This window comes from Oryctolagus cuniculus, chromosome 12 (genome assembly GCF_051225735.1).
Source record: "Oryctolagus cuniculus isolate XC-2025 breed Fujian yellow rabbit chromosome 12, ASM5122573v1, whole genome shotgun sequence".
Classification (NCBI taxonomy): domain Eukaryota; kingdom Metazoa; phylum Chordata; class Mammalia; order Lagomorpha; family Leporidae; genus Oryctolagus; species Oryctolagus cuniculus.
The window spans coordinates 15,243,930-15,262,045 of NC_142878.1; positions in this window are offsets into that span (position 1 = coordinate 15,243,930).

Here is an 18,116-nt window from a genome sequence, read left to right on the forward strand (position 1 = left end):
TATATATATGATATATCTATTTCCCCACATCATGTATTAGTCCATTTTCCAATAGTGGCCTATCTTTAAATTCTTGAATTACTTATCTTCCTAGAATTCCTTCTTCATGATTTGTGCTTTTCTGAATGTGATGTGAGATTTTTTTCTTGCTAATATTTTATATACAATTTTAAATGATTTATTTATGTATTCAAAAGGTAGAGTTTCAGAGCGAAGGAGAAAGAGAGAGAAAAAGAGAGAAAGAGAGATCTTCCAACCACTGGTTCACTCCCTAAGTGGCCGCAACAGCCAGGCCAAAGCCAGGCTGAAGCCAGGAGCCAAGAGCTTCATCTGGGTCTCCCAAGTGGGTGCAGGAGCCCAGGGACTTGGGCCATCCTCCTCTGCTTTCTCAGGTGCATTAGCAGGGAGCTGGATCAGAAAGGGAAGCAGCTGGGACTGGATCCAGCGACCATGTAGGATGCCAGCACTGAAAATCGTGACTTAACCTGCTGTGCCACAGTGCGGGCCCCAGAATTTTGTTTTTGTATTATGAGATTTGACCATGTTTTTCTTCTTGATAAAATATTTTTTCATGTTTGGAATGTATGTTACAAATTCATGTGATTTTTCCCTTTTTTTATGATTTGAAACAATTAAAGTACCGTAGGATGCTGTAATTGTTAAGGGTTTGAAAGAATTTCCTTGTAAATCATTTGAACTTGGTGCATTTTCCTTTTGTTTCTTGGGCAAAGACAACATGTACTGCTGTGAAATTTTTACTTAATTTCATCCATGGAGATTAACTTGCTAGCTTTCTACCACTATTTACATGAACATTAATAAATTATAAACTATATTGAAAATTCATAAATTCCTAAGCAAAAGCTTTTGACTTACCAGTATTTAGACTACAAAGCAAAAATACCTACCTTTGGTAAATTCATTTATGAAAGTTACATTTTGAATAATTTGAAAATAATTTCAATATGTATGCAAAAAAGCGAAAGTGTAAAGTAACAACTAAAATCATTAAGTAAAAATTGATTTTTTATTATTTATGAATTTGCTGAGAAATTCTAATGAATCCTGCTCTTAGGAATATGAACTTTGATCACCCTTTAACTGCAGACAGGGGATACTCTGTGCCTGGATCCTCAAGATGTATAGCAAGAGTTTTTTGGGTTCACAGTTTACATTTTTACTGAGTCTATGAATTCATTTGTTTATCTTCTATTTGCCACATAGTCCATATCAAACAGCGCCTGCTGTTTCTCTAATTTTGGTAGAAGGACCCTAAGGAAATTTGTACTTTGCACTGCTTAACTTTCTAGCCTTCCTTGGGACACTGATTCAGAGTTACTCGACTCTGTCTGCTGAATTGCAATTCCTAAGACCTTCCAATAAAGTGATTTCAGTTACTTGGTTTCTGAATTTTAATTGACAAATTCCTTCTAGTTGTATTTTACTTGTTCCCTTTTTGTCTTGATTAGGTTTTATAGGGACAAAAACTTTGGTAACTTTTAAGAGTCTATAAAATGGATTCAAAATTCTATTTTTCTGTTATGTAATTCATGATTTGCTTCTTTTAGCTTACCCTTTTTTCTAATTTTTAGTTAGAGGTTTAATTCATTTTATATTCCTATTCTAATTGGAATTTGAGTCTATTTTCTCACTTAACACTGCCTTTTTATTTATTTCTTTATTTTTTATTTGTAAGGCAATGCTATGGGGAAAAGGGGGAGAGAGAGAGAGAGAGAGAGAAAGCCAGACAGAGACTTTCCATCTGTAGGTTCACTCTACAAATGGCCCCAATGGCTGGGACTGGGCCAGGCCTAAGCCAGGAGCCTGGAGCTCCCACGTGAGTGGAGGGGACCAGAACTAGGGTCATTCCTTTGCTGCTTTCCCTGGTGCATTAGCAGAGAGTAGGATCAGAAGTGGAGTAGCTGGGTCCTGAACAGCAACGCATGTGAGATGCTGGCATCACAGATGGAGGCTTAACCTGCTACCCACAATGCCAGCCTTTTAATACTGCTTTAAATGTATCATACAGAGCCTCATGTTTGTATTTTGCTAAAAATTAAAAATATTTACTTATTTTGGGGTGAGTGTTGCAGGACAGGGGCTTAATCCACAACTTTATATGCCTGCATATTATTTTTGAAGTACTGGTTTCAGTCATAGCTAATCCACTTCCTATCCAGGTTCCTGCTGATCCATCCTGGGAGCCAGCAGATGATGACTCAGGTGATTTGGCCCCTTCTGCACACATGGTAGATCTAGATGGAATTCCTGGCTCCTGGCTTTGGCTTGGCCCAGCTCTGGTTCTTGTGGGGGTTTGGGAGTGAATCAGCTGATGGAGGATCACTTTCTCTTCCTTTCTTTCTGTTGCTCTTTCAAGCAGATTAAAATAAATACATAAATACATGAAGATAAACAGATATCTAAAATATTTATTTATTTATTTATTTTATTTATAGAGAAAGAGAACAGAGAGAGAGAACTCCCACTCACTGGTTAACTTTTTAAATGCCTGAAATACCTGGGTACAGACTACAGCTGAGAGCTGGGAACTCAATCCAGGTCTCCCAGGTAGGTAACAGAAACCCAATTATCTGATCTCTCACCATTGCTTCTCAGGGTCTATTTTGTCAGGATGTTGGAATCAGGAGCTAGAGCCAGGAATCAAACTCATGCATTTCAGTAAGGGTGCAGGTGTCGTAATTGCTAGGCCAAATGCATGCCCTACCAACTTTGCTTTTATATTAAGAATTGAGTTGGGACTGGTGCTGTGGCGCAGCGGGTTAGCGCCCTGGCCTGAAGTGCCAGCATCCCATATGGGCGCCGGTTCGAGACCTGGCTGTTCCACTTCCAATCCAGCTTTCTGATGTGGCCTGGGAAGGCAGTACAAGATGGCCCAAGTACTTGAGCCCCTGCACCCGCTTGGGAGATCTGGAGGAAGCTCCTGGCTCCTGGCTTTGGATTGCACAGCTCCGGCCATTTTGGCCAATTGGGGAGTGAACCAGCAGATGGAAGACCTCTCTCTTTGTCCCTCTCTTTGCCTCTCCTCTCTCTGTGTAACTCTGACTTTCAAATAAATAAATAAATCTTTAAAAAAAGAATTTTTAAAACTATCCAGGTAGGGATTGTAATATTTATTTCTACTATCATTTTACTATGATAAAAATATTTACATGATTTCTATTTTATGAAACATTAAAGTTTTCTTCAAAGTTAATGGTCCATTTTTATGAATGTCAATGTTCATTGGAAATGAAGATTTATACGCTATTATTTTGAGTTCAAAGTTTATATCCATAAGATCTGTGATAAAATCATGAAGTTGTTTCTTCTACTCAAAATATATTTACATTCACATGTTTTTATCCATTTAATTAGTAACAGTGATGTGGAAAAAACCCTCAAATTATTAATGTGTTTCTTTTCCTACTTAAATATTTCAGTTTCTAGTGCCACAAGTTGTTATATTATTTGCATAAAAGTATTTTTAAAACATTTTAAAAGTATTTTAAACACTTATTGTGCATTTTAAAGGATTTTTTTTTGTGCAGCTGCATACTTTTTGGCACAAGCCTTGTTTAATATGTAGATTTTAAGACCTGCTTTCTGTCTGTTTTACACTTTGTCCATACTTTTATATTTAGACATTAACATTTATATGTTGTAAGTATAATTTTACATAAAGCATAGACATTTGTTTTCCATCTTAAAATAATGAGACTCATTTTATCCAATTAAGTAGGTGTGTTGATCTATTTACACATACTAATTAAATGATATTTTAATATGGACATATTTTATCTCATTCTTCATGTGTATTATATGAATTATTACATTTATAGTCTATATTTTATTATATTGTCCTTCTCTTTCCTTTTTCTATTTTCTTCTATTCCTTTTTTCATATAGAATGACTTACATTTTTGTGTGAGAGATTAACATTTATATTAATGTTCTTTTTAATGCCTCATCATTAATTTTATTACTCAGACTTCTATTCTTGTCTTTGTCTCCTACTTACCATTTATATCCAATTAATTTTTTATTAAACTAACTATTTCTCTTTCTGCTTTTCTTTTTTTGTATTATTTTTCTTTGAGTTTACTGTTTACAGACAATTTTTCTAAACACAGTGAGTCTTTTTAATATTATTTTGTACATCTATTAAAATGTGTTGAATTCTACTTTTTTTTTTTTTTTTGACAGGCAGAGTAGACAGTGAGAGAGAGAGACAAAGAAAAAGGTCTTCCTTTCTTCCTTTTGCCGTTGGTTCACCCTCCAATGGCTGCCACGGTTGGCGCACCGTGCTGATCCAATGGCAGGAGCCAGGTGCTTCTCCTGGTCTTCCATGGGGTGCAGGGCCCAAGCACTTGGGCCATCCTCCACTGCACTCCCTGGCCACAGCAGAGAGCTGGCCTGGAAGAGGGGCAACCGGGACAGAATCCGGCGCCCCGACCAGGACTAGAACCCAGTGTGCTGGTGCCGCAAGGTGGAGGATTAGCCTATTGAGCCACGGCGCCAGCTCGAATTCTACTTTTAAGTACTGGTGCTATTCCATTGTTCCATTTTTCTTTCAAGGACTCCAATTAGTTACATGTTGGATCAGAGTTGTCAATCTTCTATAGCTATCATTTTCTACCTAATTTATCACTTTACCTCTCCACCTCAGTTAGTTTTTCTATCCCCGTCTCCTCATTGTCTTTTCATTGCTGTTTTTCTTTGTTCCCTCTCTATTTACTCTTAACTGTCATGATAATGATAAGTTTATTTTTGTATTTTCATTTTACTCATTGGAATCAGTCTTATTTTAGGTCTTTTTATGATTTACTCATTTCTATCACAAATTTTGAATAGAGATAATTTCCATAATTATATTTAATTTTTAAAATATGCTTAATTTATTTTTAAGTGTGTTGTTCTAGGTTTCTTCTGTTTCTTTTTTTTTTCACTTTTATTTAATGAATACAAATTTCCAAAGTACAGAATATTGATTACAATGGCTTCCCCCCCCATAACGTCCCTCCAACCCGCAACCCTCCCCTTATCCACTCCCTCTCCCTTGTTTTTGATCTTCATTTTACATTTGTTTGTCTCCCTAAAAGTTTTAAATTCTGGCTTTGTCCCTACTTCTTTAGTCGAGTTGTATGGATTCTGGACTCTTGTTTGTGATTATTTCTGTTGGATGTTCTCATACCAGCAGTAAGTTGTCATGGGGCACATTTGAAGTTTCTTGTTTGGAGTTCATTATTTTCTATTCTTATGGCAAATACAGTTTCTTTTCAAATGCTTCCTTCTCTCCTTTTTGTTTTTCGTCTTCATTCTGGGAAAATGATTACTTTCCTCTGTCTGTTTCATATCTTCAGTTCAGGGGACTAGCCCCTCTGTTTCTAAGGTGCCTTCCTCTCCCCAGGAGTCGGTTAATTCCTCCTGTGAAGCCTCCTCTGAACCACATACTCCCAGGTCCCTTTGTCACTTCCCTCCATGAATCGCTTCAGACTCTTGGTACCAACCTGGGCTGTAAGAATACTGCTTGTGAGGGCTCAGAGGCAGCGAGGTTGCATTACTGCAAAGCGAAGGGGAAGTCTTGCTATACGGTGACAGAAAGATCAGCGAGATTTCCCCTCTGTAGGAAGGAGAATTCTTATTTGATAATGTAGTTTAAGCTGTTTTCATATTATGAAAAAACTTATGTGTGGATTTCAATACTTTTGTATCAAATGAAGACTATGTTTTAATTCCATGTTTCCAGGAAGCTTTTGAAAGACCCTCATTTATTTCCTTCCTTATGGGAATGCAGATGCTATTGAGATAGGAGCCTAGAGCAAAAAATAATTATCCTCATCGGCATCAATTTGTTATTTTCCCACACAAGAAGATAGCATAGATTGAAACCCACCTAATAAACTGCTTTAAAACAATAGGTGTTTAATATTTGCCCAATTGTTGCCCTTATATTTTCTTTGTTTGAAATCAGTGCTTCAGAATCACTTGCATTTGCCAATGTTGAAATTGGCAAGCGAAACCAATATCATCCAATTTTGTCAGCATTGCAGTCATTCAGGGCAGACTCCAGTCAGCAATCACATTACCAAAACATCAACTAGAGCATTACTGTTTGGCAGCTTTGAGAAGGGTGATTTTTTTAAAAAACAAATGCAATCAGCTTTTTCTTACTTCTATATCATGAAGCTTAACTTCAGAGAACACAAGCATATTTACCATTTGCATTTTCTAATAGATATTTGGCATTTTTGTGTGTAAATGATATCAGACCTGAGGATTACAGTTCAACAGAAATGAGATTTATTCCTGAAATTTCTAAAAGTATTTGGTCAACAACTTTGGAATATCAAGCCAAAATAAAAGGAAAACAAAAATAAAACCTATTCTACCCCAAATTATTAAAAAATAAAAGCACTCATAAGTATTGAAAGAAAGAAAAGGAAGGGAGGGAGGGAAAAAGGAAGGAAGGAAGGGAAAGAGAAGAGAGAGCTTTCTCAGTCCTTATGTTCCCATGAGAGTAATTCCCAAATAATAAAATTTATGTAAGAAATTTTCGTGTTTACCTGAGTACTGGCAGTTTCTACAGCAGCAGTGGCCAGTTGTATGCCCATGGAAGGCAAAAAAGTTTATTTGAAGCTGAAAAATCAGTCTATACTGATTCAAATTTTATTTCTGTGCCTTTCTTGCAGAAAATTTTTATTAATCTTTTGAATTGTTAAGTAAAATTGGATAATAGAAATAATAAGCATTAAATAAAATTGAGGAATTCTTTCCTTAAAAAATATTCAACACTAACAGGGTTCACACAAGTTAGACTTTGCTCTGAGCACCTCATGTGCGATTTGGATTTTTCCCTGACAAGTAGGGTAGTACCACCTCCTTTCACACAAAGTGACTTTGGCCCCTGGGTTTCCTGGCTGCCCATATCAATGCACCTGTTCTTTTTTTATGAAGCTAGCATATGTCTCAACGTCAGACTTAAAACTATCAAGCCTTGTTTTGGCTCTTACAGATACACAAAAATACGGGCTATGCATTTAGAAAATAATGGAGTGTATGAGAAAATAATCTATTTAATTTTGAATCTCAGAATATTTTTCTAGGAGCCAAGGCATTTCAGAGTTTATGGAATTTGCATAGCATAGAAAATATGAATATACTTCAATTTTTGGCATCAAACTAAATGAATCTTTCAATTCCATTTCCATGAATTTTTGAAGCACCTCATAATCTATCAGCTCATCTTGCAGTGCGTTTCTATGTTGAGCAATATTTATATAATTAGAATGTGGAAATTCTGTTTTTCACTCTGGTCAATACAATGTCAAAGCAGAAATTTTTGTTTTGCCTTGTTTGTTGTGTTTATTTAGTGAAATGTAAATAAACTTTCCAATGTAAAGTGAAGCTATATGTACAGGAAGATGTGAGCAGACTCAGAGGAACTTACAAGTAGAAGAAAATACACGAGTTTCTAAAGATAACATATATATCCAGCACTGGAAGAGAAGGAGGGGAAGATTGGACTAGCATATTTAAGCTAAACCTTTATTTTTTATTTTCTGAAATAAATGGGTATTAGTCAATAATCACATGGTAACTAGAAGAAGTCATCACATTGTTCTCATAATGAAATAAAGAAAGAGACAAAGGCAGAGACGAGAGCTGTTGGCATGTGGAGATAGGGAGGTAAAATGGTGACTTCCATCATTATTTCCTCTGTTCCATTGCATGAGTTACCATGCACATACATTCTTCAATAAAAGTACAAATTTTCCACTATAATTAGTGAACGAAAAACACATTGGGATAAAGCTCCATTTTCCATCTCTCATTTCCATAAGAAGAAAGCTTGGAGCTGCCTTCTCCCCAGTTCACTTTGCCCTTTCCGGGAAAAGAATTTGGAGGTCAGAATTGGTACTGAGTAAACCATTCCTCTACAGGTCCACTCTTTCTCAGAACCGTCTGTGGTCAGTGGGAGAGCTGAGGTGGTCACTGTGGAGATATTTGTGTATAGGTATCTCAGGGACGAATTACATCAGAGTCCAAGTGGCTACAAATCTAAAGCCATGTTCCCAGTCAGCTTCTGCAGGTAATTCTGTAGCAGCTGATTCGAGGGACACATGATTGAGAAAGCTATCATAAGGGTTAGATAAAGAGCTAATACTTCTATCTCATTATTCTCTGCATTTCTGGTGCGAAGTACATTAATCAGGGTCCTTTAAAAAATTCCTGGAAAAATGGAATAAAAATATAGGTTTACTGAGATGAAAAAATATTGAAATCCTTGTGCAGTTTTTAATAATATACTTTTTTTCTTGAACTTTTTGAAGACCCCATTACCTCTTTTTTTTAAAATATTTGTTTATTTATTTGAAAGGCAGAGTTACAGAGAGGCAGAGGTAGAGAGAGAGAGAAAGAGAGAGGTCTTGTAGCTGATGGTTCACTCCCGAGATGGCTGCTGTCTTCCTCTGCTTTCCTGGGCCATGGCAGGGAGCTGGATTGGAAGTGGAGCAGCTGGGACTCGAACCTGTGTCCATGTGGGATGCTGGCACTGCAGGTAGTGGCTTTACCTGCTATGCCACAGAGCTGGGCCCTCCTTCCTCATAACCTCTTGTAAAGATGTATTTACCCAGCATCTTTGGGCTCTTTAGAGAGGGAGCTGTCAGCAAAAGCAGGGTGCATTATGAAACAGTGTCTTTGAAACCGAGACCCAGAGCAGATTGGAACCTGGAGAGTGCAAAGTAAGTGGATCGGGGGCATCACAGAAGCTAATTTTATACTTTGCATTGGTAACAAAACATTTTGAGGCTCCCAGTACTCACACACACAACAAAAAATTTGTTATTTATTGTATGTCTAAATCATTGCTTTCTTAGTCACTGATCCCTTGCTATTCTCTCAGCTCATCTCAGTGATGTGAACATAACAGAATGAGTATTCACATTTTGCTGACAACAATTTTAGTATTTAAAGATGTGTATTTTTAGTTGCATCCATACAAAAGAAAACAACTTTATAAAGGACTCAATCAATTTACCAATGCCGGAGAAAATTTATTTTTGCATTTATGCAAGAACTGATGTCACTCTCTGGTGTAACATTGCAGGAGAGTGTCAAGTGGGACCAGTGCTTGGATTCCTTTGTCCTTGTGTAAGGTGTGATGCTTCACTGGCATGTGCCATAACTTGCTTCTCTCTGTATGATACTGGTTTGTGAATTCATGTGATGTATAACTGGTATTTTTTTTTTTAAAGGCAGAGTGGACAGTGAGAGAGAGAGACAGAGAGAAAGGTCTTCCTTTTGCTGTTGGTTCACCCTCCAATGGCCGCCGCAGCCGGCGCACTGCGGCCAGCGCACCATGCTGATCCGAAGGCAGGAGCCAGGTACTTCTCCTGGTCTCCCATGGGGTGCAGGGCCCAAGCACTTGGCCATCCTTCACTGCACTCCCTGGCCACAGCAGAGAGCTGGCCTGGAAGAGGGGCAACCGGGACAGAATCCGGCGCCCTGACCGGGACTAGAACCCGCCGCAAGGCAGAGGATTAGCCTAGTGAGCCGTGGCGCCGGCCTATAACTGGTAATTTTATGTCCCATTCTCAAAGACCTGTGCCTGATGCATGTATGTACTGCAAAACAATGGTGAGTAAGGAACAATACTGGACAAAAGATGAAGGGAGAAGATGATTGAAAGCCCACAGGCTCCTTGTTCCTCTAGATAGTGCAACAGGTTGTAATAATGCCTTGGTAGTATGTGTTACCATTTCAAGAAATTGTCAAGATGTGGCCATGGGTATAGGCATTTTACATTTATAAAGAGGTTTGTTGATGGAGCCAGTAAGGTGTTGTAGGTTAAGCCTCTGTCTGCAATGCTCGCATCCAATGTGAGTGCTGGTTCAAGACCCGGCTGCTCCTCTTCTGATCCAGCTCCCTGCTAATTCTCTTGGGAAAGCAGCAGAAGGATGGTCCAAATGCGTGGGCCCCTGTACCCACATGGGAGACCTGTAAGAAGCTCCTGGCTCTTGGTTTGGCTTGGCCCAGCCCTAGCCATTGCAGCCATTTGGGGAGTGAACCAACAGATAGAAGACTCTGTGTCTCTCCCTCTCTCTCTGTCACTCTGCTTTTCAAATAAATAAAATAAATCTTAAAAAAGAGAGAGAGAATTGATTGCTTTCTTGAAAGTGGGGGAGAAATCTCTATCCTTTGTGCAGCCAAAGAAGTCTCCAATTTTGATTTTGTTGAGTAAGAGTACAGGAGAAATGGAGTTTTTTTTTTTTTTCTATATACACAGAGTGATATTTCTTTGAAATTGTTTAAGAGATCTGCACTGCTCTCAGGAGAAAATTTCTTCTCCTTCGTTTCAGTTTGTTCTTTCAGAGCATTGTTCCTTCCCTGTTCACTTTATGGCCTTCTTCTCTCCACTTACCTTATGCTCCACCCGCCAACTGCTTGCTTTCAATCTAGACTTTTGTGCAATCTATGTGCTCTAGCCAGATGTCATCTCCCCGTTCTTACCACACTTTGCTCTTCCCTGACAATATCCTATTTACCAGGAACACACTAATCAGATATCATATTTCCACAAAAGAGTCTCCTGATGCCACAGAATGAGTTCATTAACCCCTACCCCCTTGCACACACCACTTCCCTGTGCTCCAATAGCGTTTTGTGTATGTATCTGCGCAAATGTCCCATTGTGTGCATTCACCCCCTCCTTCCATAATCGCTTGCCCACAAACACCATGTCTTATTCATCTTGTATGTCAAGGCCTGGTGAGAGATTTAATAAGTGTTCATTCAATGAATGAATGCGTGACTATGTATCTATCAAAAATGAATATGAATTTTAGAAGTGACAAGTCAGGGGGACATTTTCTGTAGACAACTACCCTGCTCCAGTAACTTAGGGAATATTGAAAGGTAATTCTGTCATTTCAAGTTGTAGTGACTATAATTTCAAAATATATTGTGCAGTTGCAGTTAGTGAATAGGGAATCAGCCAGAGCTGCATGCTAGTTCATCCAGAAGGGTTTCTGAACCTTGCTTTGAAAACCCTGCTGTGGTCCTTGGACATAGCCATTTGGATACCACCTGCTTTCAACATTTTCTCTGTTATTTCTAGCAGGCATAGTCGAACACCAACACCTGCCACAGTAAACATAAGAAACATCAGGCACATCAACTCCAACTGCTGCTATCTACAGAAGCTGATGATTAAATAAAAAAAAATAGAGGCTCAGACTGTTGACTTCCATCAAGAGTTTTTAAAGGAACTTTCATATATACCGATACCTACCTGACAAATGTGTTGGAAGGATTCATTTCTCATTTACTGTTCCCATTTCTGTGCAAAAGAGAATGGAGTCAAAACAGAGAACTTCCACTTTGATTATGGCCCTGTCTAAATGATGTCGGAGTTTGTGGACTCAAGAGGCTTCCATAGCCTTGGCAGCTCATAACAAGAGCTTCAGATGATCACTGATGTCATAAATAAGAGTATCAATTGTTAACAATAGGAGTCACTGTGCACTTGTTCCCCTTGTAGAACCTCTGTCCTTAATGTGTTGTACTATGAGAATTAATGGTAAAACTAGTCTTCAAACAGTGTTTATACTTTGTGCATCTGTGTGGGTGCAAACTGTTGAAATCTTTACTTAGTATGGAGTTGATCTTCTGTATATGAAGATAATTAAAAATTAACATTAATGAAGAATGGGATGGGAGAGAGAGTAGGAAGTGGGACAATTTCAGGGTGGGAGGGCAGGCATGGGGAGAAGAACCGCTATAATACAAAAGTTCTACCTATGAAATTTATATTTATTAAATAAAAGCTTTCTGTAAAAAACTGCATGGGAGTCAAATAAGCAATCCTTAGCTCTCCAAAAACTATTATATGAACAGAATATAAATAAGTCCATACTTATACTAGTGTTATTTGGTGGCACTGCCATCTGATGTCTACCTCGTGATCATTGGTGCCATGTAACACATAGCACTAATTTTGTCACTTAGAGTAGATATTAGCCTATAAAAACAATTTTAAAAAAGATGATTCTGTTTTAGACAGCACTAATACAGAGTTGAAGAGAGGGAAGATCAAAACTTCTGGACAGACTTTAGCAGCAGCAGACTTGATGATATAGACAGAATGTCCATATTCCCCTGGTATTTGTGTATCGAGATCCCAACCTCCAGAGATCTGACTTAGGCAGGGAGAGTCTTTGGAAGGCGGCTGGGTACTGAGGACAGATCCTCATGAACAGCAGATGAGCGCCTTTATGAAAGAGGCCCCAGAGAGCTAACTAGCACCTTCTACCATAGGAGGAGATAGCAAGAAACTGCGGTCTACAAACCAGGAAGCAGACCCTCTCCAGACCCTGAATCTGCTGGTGCCTTGATATTGGATCTTCAGCCTTTAGAACTGTGAGAGATGTTTCTGGTGTTTTAAGTCTTCAGTCTAATGTTCTCTGATACAGCAACCTGAATGGACTAAGACACTTGACTATGCCACTCAATTGCTTGGAATCCTGCCAAGAGCCTTCTTATTAGAAGTCTCCCTTCAACTGAATGCTGCCCATGACCCTAGCAATGTTTCTTTCTCCTGCCAGTAGACACTCCTTGTCTTCTCTATTATCTTTGCTTTCCTACTTCTATGATCATATATTTCCCCAAATGTGCCATACCTATATGCATTTCTACACACTGTCCCCTCTGGGAAACTCTACAGATGCTTGTCCAATTTGCTACCATTCTATGTCTCTTGAAAAAAATCATCTGACTCAAAAGTGCTCCTGTTTTCTGCATACATTTTAAGCGGTCATGCATTATTGTTCCACCTGTTTTACCCCCTTACTCCATCAAATATGGAACTTCTTGGAGGGTAAGGACCACATTTTTCCCACTGGCACACAGGAGGCACACGTTATATTTTGGATGAACTGATTGCAACCGTTAAATACAGGTCAAGCAGGACACCAAGGCACAGGAGGCAGCCATGTCATATGAGGAACCTGTGAAGAGGAGCCAGCCTGAGGGGGAGAATGTGGTATGTTGTTTACAAGAGTCTAAGCTACAAGAGCTGCCTGACTCATTCTACTCTCCCTAGATGGCATGGCTACAACAAAAGGCAGGGCATAGAATCTGATTTGGACCTTAAGGAAGGCCCAGTACTTTCTTATAATCATGGTATGAGATGCAAGGGAGATGATGCAGGCCAGGAGGCTGCAGGAGGAAAGCTGATGTGCAAGGAAGGCAGAGAACTCTCAATAGAGCAATTACACATCGATCCCCCAACAGAGAAAGGCGGACTCAGGACTCAGCAGCTCAAAATAACTCTGGGGTAAGTGGGCAGCTCTGGGAAAACAAATTCAGGAAAATTCCACAGTCATTGGAACACAAGGCAAGTCTCCCTCAGAACATGTGTTCAAAGGTGACCCTCAGGAGACTCAGGGAGCTGTCTGCCTCAAATCACGAGTTCCTATGTCAGAGGAGTGCCTTCTCCTCCTTCCGCAGCTCCTGGTGGGGATAGGGTGGGGAGAGTTCCGGCTTGGGGACCCTATCCACATCTTCTCTGGCAAATCCTCCCCTCAGCAAGATCCCTGTTACAATTCCCTGGAAAGACACCCTTCATACTTGAGAAGAGTGTAAAAATCTTGTGACAGGCAAGGTGGCAGCAGGTTTGAATGAAGCTTCTAGAAGTTCATTCTTGGACCCATGGACTTGGCAGCTGTGTGAGCCAAGGAAGCATTATAGGTCACTCAGCAATGGGCAAGCCAGTTTTATATGGGCCAGGAGCCTGTTTCAGTTTGGTGTCATTTAGCATTGCTTCTCTGGGTTGCTTCTTGGAGCCAAGTATCCTTGACCTGGGTCCCAGCAAAGACAATCAGAGACTAGCAATGTTTGGGAGAATATCTATAGGCTTTGCAGAAATGCTTCTACTGATGCATTGTCAAAAACAACTGGCTATTCAAAGAAAGTTTCTCATGTATTTATTTTTGGTTTATGATTTTACAATTACCCTAAACGAAGGATTATATTTTTTACTGACCCTTTCTCTTCCTTGTGGATTCTGCCCTTTGCCAACTCCTGACAGATTTTTATTGTCTGTGGTGCTTGTTTACATTTTTCTTTGTTTCTATTGCCCCTTCACTTTCTCTTACTCAGTAAACCATCCTCTAGCAAGCAAAACTCAAGCCCTTTATTCAACACCTGCTCTCTTAGGTACTAAGGAGCCGAAATAGAACAAAGGCCATGCTTATCACAAATAACAGTAAGCCTCCAGAGAGGAAAATGCTTCACTCATCAGACTGATGGCAATGCAAAAGTTAAGTGAAATTCCTGAATGTCAGTTCCATATTCTAAAATGAAGGGGCTGGCACTGTGGCTCACTTGGTTAATCCTCCTCCTGTGGTGCCAGCATACCATATGGGCGCCAGGTTCTAGTCCCAGTTGCTCCTCTTCCAGTCCAGCTCTCTGCTGTGGCCTGGGAAGGCAGTGGAGGATGGCCCAAGTGCTTGGGCCCCTGTGCCTGCAAGGGAGACTGGGAAGAAGCACCTGGCTCCTGGCTTCGGATTGGCGCAGTGCCGGCCGTAGCGGCCATTTGGGGAGTGAACCAACGGAAGGGAGACCTTTCTCTCTGTCTTTCTCTCTCACTGTCTATGACTCTACCTGTCAAATAAAAATAAATAAATAAATAAATAAAATATAAGAAAAATTTCCTGGAGGGTCCATGGCTGGCATCTTTGTCAATGACAAAGGACTCATCCAGCCAGACTGAATTCAGAAGAAATTGCTGATGGACATTGGTTAAAGGGTATTTAAATCGCTGCTTTTTGTGGGTGATGAGGTTCACAGCTAACACTGACATGAGGCAAAAAGAAATTGACTCTATGAAACCCATACATGTATCTGTTACTTGGTCAACTGCCCCCCCTCTTATAATTAGAAATCCAATTCTGGTAAGTTGAATCAGTTGTTTGCCAGGAGGCTCAGTCATACAGCTCCTGTGCAGGTGGATGCTCTACAGAACTGATGAAAAAGGGAGAACAGAGTAGAGCAGATGAATTACTGCAGAGGCTCAGATTTCTCCAGAGCAGATTAGAACTATTTCAGTTGCCATGGAGTAATGTGGTTGTGATTGGTTTTGTGTGATATTTTGTAGGTTCATGCGCCAATTGCTTCTGCATCGCAATCCCATCCCTTCTGTCATCTTCATTGAACTGGAGTAGGATCTGTTTTTGGAAGGCTCAGTATTGATTATCCAACAATATACGACCATAGAAAGAAGGGATTTGGAGAAACTTGCTTGTGAAATTCACTTTCCCCTTACTCCAAAAATGTGGAAACATCGAATGAGAGAGGTGCAATCATTTAAAGGCAAATTCTCCCAGCAAAGCCTCACTGGTCTCCCTGTACCCTCTCTCAATGGGAGACCTGGGCTCAAATCTCAGTGTGATTCTTGGGCCTGCTTATAAAGCTTGCATTGTCTCAAATGTATCACCTCTGAGAAGCAAGTGAAGCTAATCTTGCTTTCCTTGAAGATTTACTGTGAAGGGAAAAGGAGTTGAGGAAGGGAGAAAATCCTGACATGTAGTAAACACGCATTCATCTCCTCTTTCTATTTTACCCAAGATTTTCTGATTTCACAAGCATATAATTATAGCCTATGTCTGACAAACCGAAATCTCCCTTAAACTTGATGCTAATTATAAAACTAGATTTTGTGGCATCTACTTATGTAATTTCACTGGCCTTCAGTGGGTGACCACTTTCCAGGGCTGATGTTATGTGTATTTCCCTGTAATTTCCAAGTTCATTGGTCTGCTACTGCTGTTGGAGTCTTTGCTGCCTGGCTATCTCTGAGCAGTTATAAATTCGCATGGCTGTTAGGGCCCTTATCTCAACCCTACTGTCTCTCTGGCCCTTAGTGTATAGAAATATACCTGGTTTCATTATGGGTGGAATGTGGGGGCTCCATTGACAATGATTTCTTCAATGTATTGGGTAGGATAGTTTAACAGTCATAAAAATCACGCCTGAAAATGAGGAATAGCTCTTTCCCTACCTGGTACATAAACATAGCAAGAGTTGTTCAGAAAAATAAAGGTTTATCCAGAGAAGAACCTGAGTATGAACATTTTAAAAGATTCAAAGGCATCAGTGCTCCAAGGTGAGAGGTACCGGGAGTGTTTGAGGAGAGTGGTGTGTGAGAAGGTTTTCTGGAGAGAGAGCTATTTTGTATCTTCATTGTAGTGCTGGCTGTGTCAATCTATATGCCTGCTAAAACTCATAGCACTGCACACTCCAAAAAATGTTCATTTTTATGTAAGTTTTAAAATAATAAAGATGCTCACAGACTAACAGTGAAGTGCTTCACCTACACCACTGGTGGCTCATGGTGTCAGGCATCCCGCATTCTGCACGTCCTCCCAGGATGAGAGACACCCGCTGCTTTCTTTGCTTTTCCCTGGGGGTGAGGCCACCTGCACCTGAGGTACCCCTTCAGCCCCTCAGTGTCATCCTATGCAAGAGCTTTGTCCCTGTTTAGTTAACGCAGCCTTTTCAAGTTCTAGGAAGTGTGGCTCCTGGCCAGAGCAGGGTCTGGACTGAGCCTGCACCAAAGACAGCTGAGAACATTTGGTGATTCATGTGTCAGCAGGCACACAATGAGATTTCAGTTAAGAAGTTTTCTGCGAAGAAGCAATCTGAACATAGAGTGAATCATCGTGAGGGTTTTCCATCTCTATGATGGAAGCACGAGTGAGGGATTTCTTTTTCTTTTTCATTTTCTTTTTTTAGACATGAAAGGCCTGAAGGATGTTTTCATTAATCTCTCCAACATTTAGACTTACTGGCTTCCTTATATCAGTTTGTTCCTAAGTGGCTTTTAAACATACCCTTATAATAAGCAAGTTTTGTTTCTCTTTGCCAAATGAAATGAATATTCTTTGGTTCTTGTAATTCTGAAAACTTCTGATGACTGAAACTAAAATGTTACTCTAATTCCATAAAGATGAAGAAAAGGAAAAGAACTAAATTAGAATTTGACTTGTATCTCTTTTCCAAAAACAAAAAATTGAACATTGATTCTGTTCTTGTAACCAGTTGGTAACTGATATATTTAACAATGAGGAAGGAAGCAGAAGGAGTTTATATTCTTTTCGAAAAATTTAATGGAAAGTTTCAAATATGTAAAAAACTAGAGAATTTAGAATTCTGATCTACCCCCCTAGGAATCCATCCTGTGGTTCCAACAACCATTTTCACTCATTTAGTTGTGTTATCTCTTTCATTTAGTTTTGCCATTTTATCCATTCCAGATTACTCTTTCTGTGGAAAGCCTAGTGTATTTTGAAGCAAATTTCTTTTTATTTCACCTGAAAATATTATAGTAAGTTTTGACTTTGTTTAAGGCAAGTACAGTTGACCCTTCATAGCCATGGTTTCTCAATCCATGGATTCAAACAACTACAGATGGAAAGCATTTTTAAAAAGCTGTACTCTGTACTCAACTTGTACAGAAGATTTTGTCATCATTATTTCCTAAACAATGCAGTATAACAACTAGTTAGATATTCCCAGCCACTGTTGGCATTTAGGGTAGGTGGTGAAGTAGCAGATGGGAGCTCTGTCTGTCTGTCTGTTTCCCTCTCTAAAAAAAAAAAAAAATAGAGAGTGAATGCTACAGTGCATCCTACACACCTAGAAATACTTGTTATTCAGCTTTAACAATTATCAAAACTCACGGCCAAGTTTTTCTATCACCTTCTTCCCCCTCTCAGGTTTCTTTTATTAAGATTTATTTTATTTATTTAAAAGGTCAAGTTACAGAGAGAGAGAGAGGAAAAGACAGAGAATGAGAGAGAGAGAGAGAGAGAGAGAGAGAGAGGTCTACCACTTGCTGGTTCACTCCCCAAATGGCTGGCAATAGCCAGGGCAGGGTCAAGCTGAAATCAGGAGCCAGGAGACTCTTCTGGGTCTCCCACATGGGTTCAGGGGTCAAAGCACTTGGACCATCTTCCACTGGTTTCCCAGGCACATTAGCAGAGAGCTGAATCAGAAGTGAAGAAGCCGAAACTCAAACCTTCACTCATCAGATGCTGGCACTGCAGGTAGTGGCTTAA